The sequence below is a fragment of the Lissotriton vulgaris genome, chromosome 1_2, assembly GCF_964263255.1.
Source record: "Lissotriton vulgaris chromosome 1_2, aLisVul1.2, whole genome shotgun sequence".
In the NCBI taxonomy this organism is placed as follows: Eukaryota; Metazoa; Chordata; class Amphibia; order Caudata; family Salamandridae; genus Lissotriton; species Lissotriton vulgaris.
The window spans coordinates 93,496,183-93,504,618 of NC_141686.1; positions in this window are offsets into that span (position 1 = coordinate 93,496,183).

Below are 8,436 nucleotides of genomic sequence, written 5' to 3' on the forward strand. Positions count from 1 at the left end.
TAGCTATTCGGACTCGGCAAAACCTAGCAGCAGAGGAAATTTCTTTACAAATTCCTTGAGTCAATTTACTTTGTTAAACTGTAATTTATAAAATTCATGTTGGTTTTTTTTCTTCTCTTTTTTCTTCTTGCTTATTAACATGGCAATGATTTAACCTCCACCATTTTATTTTAGCAAAATTAGGGGAACCTCCTATTGCATGGGATTTACGGATTGAGATGTTTGAAGCGCATGTAGAGGTTCTTGAAGAAAGTGAATGTTTTGAAGAGAGAAAATGATCTCTTCTTAAACATAGACTAGGACTCTGGGGTTGAGAGAGTTAAAAAATGTACCTGTGTTAGATAATGCAGATTTATTGGTGTTTATCAATATGCAATTAAATAGATGCATGAGAGGTTTAGCAGGAAAATTAATGTGGTAATTGAGCGATTCAAATTTTATTCTAGAATGCAAAAAGTTGATGAATCTATCGACCAATATGTTTCTGCTTTGAGGAGACTTGCGGTTACTTGCGAATTTAATCGTACGACTTATGATCGAGTGTTACGAGACCAAAGAAGATCCAAGAGAAATTGTGGTCATGTGGTAGTATTTCTTTGAAGGCAGCTATTGAGGTTGCTAGGGGTGTTGAAGTTTCTGACCAATGCATACGTGAAGTGAGGAATGAAAAGAGTGAATTGGGGAGTGAGAAAAGTAGTGCCATTCAAGTGAGTGTTGTGAATAAAGATATCAAGAGCAGAAGTAAAGGGGATAGTAAAAGAAGTGAAAGCAATCCATCAAAAAGATTGCTGAACCACTAAGATTTGCGTGTTATTGATGTGGTTCTAGTAGCCATTTAGCTAACTCGAATTGGTGCCCCGCATTAAATAAAGTATGTACTACATGCAAGACGAAAGGTCATTGCAGTAGAGCATGTAATAGTTTTAACACTATCAATGCTGCAGCAATTCCCCCTCTGTGCTGCAGATCCATGGAATACAATGTTTCATGACGAGCTCAGCTTGTCATGAGCACACGACCAGTGTACTGCATGACGAGCTCAGCTCGTCATGAGCATCGAAGGGGTTAAGAATTAAGTTAATTTTATTCAAGACGAGGTGCATGATGATGAGTTGGAAGTAATCAGAGAAGTGTTTAGCATCAATGATAAACCAGAGGTAGTTACAAGCAAGTTTAAAAAATTACCCACATGTATGTTGCGTATTGACGGAGTGGAAGTAGATATTATGGTGGATTTGTGTGCATGGTACACAATTATGGGCATGGAGCTATTTAGGAAACTATGCCAGTAGGACATTGTTGGAGCCTGATGTGAATCCTGGCAGTTACTCCGGCCATAAGATTCCTTTAGAAGGGTATGTATGGGCAGATGTATGCCTTGGAATGAAGTTGTGTCGGGAAAGGTTTATGTGGCCAATAAAGGTGCAACCATATTAGGCTGGCCACATATTGTTGATGTAGGTATTAAGATTGATGCTAGTTTGGATTGTCCTGTATTTGCTATTGAGAATGTAAAAGAATGTGAAGACCCACAATCTAGTAATGAATACTCCACACTGAAGAAAATGTATTCTGATGTTTCCACTGATAACGTAGGTAAAATGGTAAAATTTAAACACAAGATTGTTCTACGAGAAGAATTGTGTCCCATAAGACAAAAACTCAGAAATGTTCCTATCAATTTTCGTGAAAAGTTAGAAGGGATTCTGAAACAATTGTGCAAGGATGACATAATAGAGCTAGTGGAGAGCACAGACTGGGTTTCTCCGGTGGTCATTTCCCTTAAATCCAATGGTGACTTACGTTTATGTGTAGATTTGAGGTGTTTAAATGATGTAATTTAGGTTGATACATTTCCCCTTCCTAATTTACAAGAATTTACATCTTCTGCTGGGGGTTCTTCGTGGTTTTCCAAAATAGACTTAGTAAGTGCAAATCATCAAATTGAATTAGATGAAAGTTCAAAGCATTGTACAGCATTTATTACTTCTGAAGGCAAGTTTAGATAACGGCGCATGCCACTCAGACTAACTAGAGCATCAGCTGTTTTTCAAAGGGAAATGTCAAGAATATTATGTGGGATTGAGGGTGAAAGGGTTTTCCAAGATGACATTCTGATTTTTGGGAAGAATAAAGAACTTCATGACATGTATTTGCATACATTTTTGAGATCTCTTAGGGAACATAGACTAACAGTTAGGAATGAGAAGTGTGTATTTGGTAAACATGAAGTCGAATACCGTCAAATCTAAGAATGGCATTAGACCCAAAATTAGCCATGTTGAAGCAATTCTATCTGCTCCGGAACTGAAAAGCAAGGAACAATTAATGTCTTCTCTGGGACTTACTGAGTTTTATTCTCGGTTCATCTAGAATTATGCATCAAAAATGGAACCATTAAGAGCATTGCTCAAGAACAATGTACCATTTATGTGGGACCTACAACAAAAACAATGTTTTGAAAATGTCAACAGAGAAATTTCTGTAACAGCGTGTTTGCAACCGTTTGTGCCATCAGCTGAGTGTATATTGTCAGTGGATGCTTCAAGATATGGAATCAGAGCTGTATTTTCACAACATGTTAAGAGTGACAAATTAGTTGTGGCATATGCTTCACGTACCCTAACTCCTTCTGAATGGAATTACTCCGTGATTGAAAAAGAATTACTTGCTGCTGCATGTGTTGCTGAAACGTTTTGCATGTATGTGTGGGGAAGAAGGTTTAAGATTCCCACAGACCATAAGCCATTAGTAAACATTTTGAAACCCGAAGGTGGAAGGAACTTAACTCCAAGATTGGCTCGTTTAGCTTCTAAATTGCAAATGTTTCGTTATGAAATAGAGTACATTTCTGGGAAGGAAACCTAGTTGCTTATGGACTTTCACGGTTACTCAGTTTGATTGATACTGAAGTGGTGAAGGTGAACGAGTTTGAAGTAGCTTTTACCTTCAAAGACATACTTGTCAATTGGTAGTGAAGGAGTTAATGACACTTTATCTGAAGAGTCCTGGGTGCGTGAAACTGACAAGGACGTGGTGTTGAAGGAGGTTGAGAAATATATCAGGGATGGTTGGCCGAAAGAATCTCCCTTACGAGGAGAATGTTCTGCACTTTAGAAAATAAAAGAAGAGTTGTGTATGTTAAATGGGATTGTTTTGTGAGGGGACAAAATCGTACCTGCAATTGGATTGCGGGAAAATCATTTTTGAGATGTGTCACAAGGGGCATGGAGGCATGTCAAGTACTAAAAGAAGAATTAGGGAATGTTTTTGGTGGCCTAGTGTTGATTCCATGGTGGATCGTTGGGGTGGAGAGTGCAAGGTTTGTGGAGCTAGTGATATAGTTGTTAAGCCATTGTGTGTACCGTTACCTATAGAAGAATTACCTGAGGGGTCATGGCAAAAAGTTGCTATCGATTTTATGGGGCCTTTCACTGCAAATTCAGCAAGGGACTGTTATGCCATGGTGTTGATTGACTATTATTTTAAGTGGACGGAGTAAAGGATGGTTAGTAATGACTTCGGATGTGGTCATTGAGTTTTTGGAGGATGTATTTTCAAGAGAAGGTGTACCTGAGACTTTAGTTTCAAGTAATGGATCTCAATTAGTAACAGAGAAGATGAAAGAGTGATGGGCATCAAACACATAAGATCATCTCTATATCATCAGGAAGGAAATGGTCAAGTGGAACGTTTCAATAGAGTGGTCAAGGAAGGGATTCAGTTAGCTTTAAGCACAGGGTTGCCTTGGAGGAAAGCTTTACAAGAAAGACTTATGGCATATCGTGTTACTCCTCACTCAGTTACAGGTAAAATGCCTTTTGAGGTGCTGAGAGGATGGAAACCGTCAACGGTTTTCGTTCCCTGGTGGTTAAGGAAAAGGAAGAACAGGGGGAAATATAGAAGTGGTGTGCTGGATGACGAAATTAAATCAAGAGTTAAAAAATTTCAGGAACGCACTGTGCGTACTCGTAGTGGTAAAAGCTATTGGCCTCTTGTTCATGTAGGTCAAATGGTTTGTGTGAGGAATCCTAGGAGTGTTTTGAAGAGTGAAAGTGTGTGGTCAAAGCCTTTGAGAGTGCAGAGGGTGGTTGGAAGTGCTGTTGAGACGATAAGAAATGGAATTTCTGTCAGTTAAGTTTTTGCAATGACCGGGATGGTGCACGAGATGGTGCACCAGGTGATAGAGTGCCGATGGAGGAAGGGTGTAGTGGTTACATGTTGGGAGATGATGGTGGTGAAGGGAGTAGTACCTGGAATCATAGGAATGATGGAATGGCAGGGAATGCTAGTTTTATTTCCAATGCTGAGGGTGTGGGTTTTGGTACCGTCGATACTGAGGTCTTGTGTTGTGGAAACAGGGCGAGGAGGATGCCTGCTCGTTTTGCTGATTTCAAATTACGATAGGTTTTGTGTTTTTTTTGTCATGTGCTGTTTTGTGGGTGTTGTTGAAGGGGGAAGGTGTGTGGTATGGGCTCGTGGGTGTTGGTATGAGTGCCGCGTGAGGTTGCAGAATATGTGGGTGACGAGTGGTGGAAGAATGTGGATGGTTGAATTGGTAGCCGGGCTCTAGGGTAGTTGGAGATTGTTGTTGGGGGGTGGAGGTCTTACTTCGCTGTCGCTGTTACCCTAATACTGGAATAAAGAATTATTGGATTCAACTCACATGGTGAACCATTGTCTTTCTTGCAAAATGCATGTTTTTCCCTTACCTGTCAGAAGCACAGAGAAAGCTTATGACAAGCAGAGAGCGTGACAAAACTGTGGTGCACTGGCCTGCAGGTGCAGGTACATTTTTTTTTTTATTGAGAGTTCAAAAACACAAAATAAACATTATATAACACATTAGCAGGAGCAGGTTACGGCTGGCACTGCATACTCTCAGTCACACAAGGACAGTCCGTGTCAACCTGATGCCTGCAGAGGAATCAGGTTTTTTGCATAAAGGAATTGGGAGGCGGGAGGTTAGCCTTGAAATCAGTAGTCTCCAGCCTGAATCAGGAGGGTTGGTATGCATGTGAATGACGCAGCTCAGCCTCCGCTTGAATACTTGGGCCACATGATCATAAGGCATTCCCCCCTACACCGCTGCTTATAGACTAATGTATTCGGGTTTCTGATTCACTTCCTGCTCTTTCGCTTAAACTTCCTTTGCTTTCCTAACAGTTTGTGCTATATAAAGACCAGTACATTTTCACCGATAGATACAGTTCCTGCTTGCAGATAGAGCAGCACAGATTTAGGAGGCAGCACAGGGGCAATATATTTATATATATTTTTTTTTCCAAGTCCCGGCTGCTACCAATATGCAATGGCGGGGCAGCAGAGCAGCAGCAGCGGCATGGGAGGGAGGGCAGGGTTATATAAAAAAATAATAATTGGAAAAAACGTATCAAATCCCGCAGCTGCCTAGCGCTCTGGTGCTCCTCAGTTCTTCTGCTTCTTTCGGCAGTCCCTGGGACAGATTCCCCATCCAATCCAGATGCTGCTCTCATACTATGAGAGCAGCTTCAGGATTGTCCTGAGCGGGCTGATTTGACAATCCGCTCAGGCACAGGAAGCCTGTGCAGAAGCTAAAGGCGCATTTCTATGTGTCCAATGAGATGGCCGGCCAAAAAGACATGCACACTTATAAGTGCACATAGCACTTAATTCCTCCAGTGGTGGCTGCAACTGAATGGGGATGGTGAGGCAGGGGGTGGCGGGGTTGGGTATGGTTGCTGTGACGCCGACCCAAAACAGGAACCACACAGGTTCCCATAAGCCAATCATGACGTTGGTGTCACCATGACAGCAGCATCGTGATTGGTCTGACCACCGTGGTTCAGCACTCGGGGAATATGAGCCTGTGCGTGTTCTCCACCAGGCTGTCCATTACAGGCTGGTGGAGAACATGCACAGTGTGCATGACTGTTTGACTGGCCCAAGACAGCTGGCCAAACCTCCATATGCTCTTAGAAAGTGGTCATCATTCCTCCCCGCCAGCTCTGCATAGCCCAGCCCACACCTAGAACGGAGAAAGTACGGAAAAATAAAATGATAATGACATTGTTTTATTTTTCCTTTTTTAAATGCTCAGAGCATAGTTGGGCAACGCACCTCTGCCTTAGCGAAGGAGACGCCACTGCATTCCTCCTCCCTTTCATGGCCCTGCCCTGTCCCTCCCTACACACCCTGGCTCAGCCAGTAGCTAAAAAAAAAACGATAATAAAATATTGTTTTATTTTTCAGCTGATGGCTGTGAGCCAGTGGGGCAAAGCTCTTTCACCATTGCAGAGGAGCCCCCTCAGTTTTTTTTCCTTTAAAAACACAATAAAAAATTGAGATACAAAAAAAAAAGATTAGCTAGTCCAATGACTAGTAAAGGCAGTGAATCCCTGCCATCAAGAGATCGCACATGTTATAAGTAATCGCTGCAATAAATACATACTTGCAGTTTTTCCACAAAAATTAGAAATTGTAACCTGCAGGTAGCAGAATGTATTTTGGCCATACTAGTGACCAAAACCTGATAAATATTATGCCATGTGCCCACATGGGATTTCTGCCATGCCAATGTCCATCACCCGGCAACAGAAACTTTCCAATCTATAATGGACTGCTTCTGTAAAAAAGTAGAGAGAGGAAGAAGAGTAAGATAAAGAAGAAAGTACCCCCAACATGCATTGCCTATAAAATAGGTATAAAAGAAAAAGCACTTCTATAAAAAAGCACTACTTTGAAACAAGATGTTAAGAATCTGTGAGAGGAGCAGGACGGGATCAGCTGCTACATCTGGGTAAGAGATCCGGGGGACAAGCAGGGGTTCTGCTAGACATGGGATCGGGAGAGCTACAAAAATAACATGCATTGCAGTAGCAAAACATACGGGAGCACATAGAAAAAAGTAGTGCCATAAAAGAAGGAGTAAATGTTCAAAGGTAGTACTTAGTGCAAGCTCCAATGATAAGAAAACACACAAGGAGAATGGCGAACACAAAGGAAAACAGAATAACAGGCCTACAAACAATGGAAAGCAGGGGTGGCCTGGAAGCCCCTTTTTATGATTAAAAAAATATATATATAAAAGACTATGAAAGCAAAACCTAAAAAGTAGAAACAGATTGTAGGTTACTCAGACCCTGAAAACAAAGGTTTCTGCCAAATTATAAATCTGTGTTAAAAAACCTAAAGGGCACCCACGTGTTCTTTTAATCACAGGTGCTCCGGTATAGATAAAAACAATGTGCTGGTAGTTTATAGGACATGATGGCCATACACCCTCATTTGTGCCGATATGTTTCAGTTTATATTTTTGTGGTCTCTTTAGTCCTAGGCTTCCGTCAGGACAAAAGGAAATGCTCTGAAATATGTGTCTGTTCGACTGTACTATTTGGCTAGAGACAAAAGTTCCTTTCCCTATTCTGTCTGGACATATGACATACAATACTTAACATATAAATGGACTACTCAGTCGATTCTTTTTATACGAGTTATAGTTTCTGTAATGAGCAAAAACAACAGGACATAGGGATATGATGATGTTGTCGTTTGATCAAACAGACAAATCACACTTATTAATGCCATTACACAGCACAGCCCACTAATATGCACAAATGCATTGTAAAGCTCACTGAGGACATATGTGCATTCATTATGCGCTCAGATACATGCACACAATCATAACAATTTGTGAGAAACCTCAGTGAATTGTTGCACACTGCACTGAAAATCTGTGACTGAAAAAAACAAAAGTTACAGGGGGCCCGATTCACAGAACTAACTAGACAAAATCCTAAACTTACTACCATTTTGGTATTCACAGAAGGCACTTCTCAATTTGGTATTGGTGTAAGTAGCTCTACGAGTGTTTGACAGTGTGTGAGTGGTTATATGGGTGTAAGTGGATGTCAGTGGCTGTATTAGGGAGTGAGTGGGTGTATGAGTGGCTGTATGAGTGAGTGGTGAGTGGATATGTGTTTAGACCTATGAAACAGTGAGTGGGTATGTAAGTACTGGCATGGGTGTGTAAATGGTTTCGAGAATCATAGAGTGAAAATTGGAGTGGGTGTATGAAAGATTGCATGGGGTGTGAGTGGCTGCATCAGAGATTCTGTAGGTGATGTCATTCAAGATATTCGGGTCCACAGTAGGCAACAGGCTTGTCTTAAGAGGGAGAGCAGCACGCAATAAGTAGCTTCCCTCCCTCCCTCCCAGAACCCATGAAGTGAAGCCATTAACGCCTTCACATTACAGCGGCCCTTTGGAAATCCCACAAGGCCCCATTGGTGAAACCGTAAGTATTTCCTTGCACACCCCCCATAGGTTAGGATACGCCTTAGCATCCGTATACCGCCATGGGGTTTCTGGTGCTGAAGAATGCTTAGCTAAAAATGCATCCTTAAGCAGAAACATGTTGACCAACTTTCACATTCATGTTTAAATCAGACTCTCCTG